This window comes from Gekko japonicus, unplaced genomic scaffold (assembly GCF_001447785.1).
Source record: "Gekko japonicus isolate JY-2015 unplaced genomic scaffold, Gekko_japonicus_V1.1 scaffold2529, whole genome shotgun sequence".
Classification (NCBI taxonomy): domain Eukaryota; kingdom Metazoa; phylum Chordata; class Lepidosauria; order Squamata; family Gekkonidae; genus Gekko; species Gekko japonicus.
This window is the reverse complement of record NW_015169255.1, coordinates 201,273-202,136: the sequence shown is the minus strand read 5'-3', so window position 1 is coordinate 202,136 and position 864 is coordinate 201,273.

Here is an 864-nt window from a genome sequence, read left to right as displayed (position 1 = left end):
AGAAAAAGAAGAGGAGGAGATTGGATTTATACCCTGCCCTTCACTTGGAGTCTCCTTTCCCTTCCCCTCCCCACAACAGACACCCTGTGGGGTAGGTGGGGCTGAGAGAGCTCTGACAGAAACTGCCCTTTTTCAAGAACAGCTCTGACAGAACGACGGCTTGCCCAAGGTCATCCAGCAGCTGCAAGTGGAGGCGTGGGGACTCAATCCTGCTTGTAGGCTCAGAGGAGGAGATGAAAGCCCTCCAGCGCAGTCCCTGGGGCAGAGGTCCCGTCCAGCCATCTCCCCCCTTAGGGGCTCCTTGGAAGCTTACAGACCGTGGCTCAGTGGCAGAGCCTCTGCTCGGCATGCAGAAGGTCCCTGGTTCAATCCCTGGCAGCATCTCCAGCCCCCGGACGGAGTAGACAAGACTGCCCCCCAGGCGGACCAAGGGGCTGATTCGGTACAAGGCAGCTTGGTGTCTCCACGCTGCAGTAAAGCACCTGGCAGGGCAGGAAGGAGGACTCTTGTCTCCCCCCCCCCCCCCCCCCCCGGGTGGGCCAGGCTTTGTGTCCCCTTGAAGATAATCAGTCTAATGCAGAGAGGGCCTCCCTTAAACTCCCAGCTTAGCTGTCATAATCCCATGTAAACACTGCCAGGCAATCGGCTCAGGGAGGCAGTGGTTGTACCGCAGGCCGCGTTACATGGCATTTGGCCTGTTCACCAGCCGATTAAGTCCAGCGGTGCAGCAGGCGGGGCAGCCCGGCCAGAGTCAAGGTCACCTGAGCCAGCGGTGGAAGGGGAGGGGCCAGGCCCACAGACAGTCCAATGCTTTTATTGGGAAGCCAAAACACCAGCAAGTCTCTTGCCCAGGAGGAGACCGTG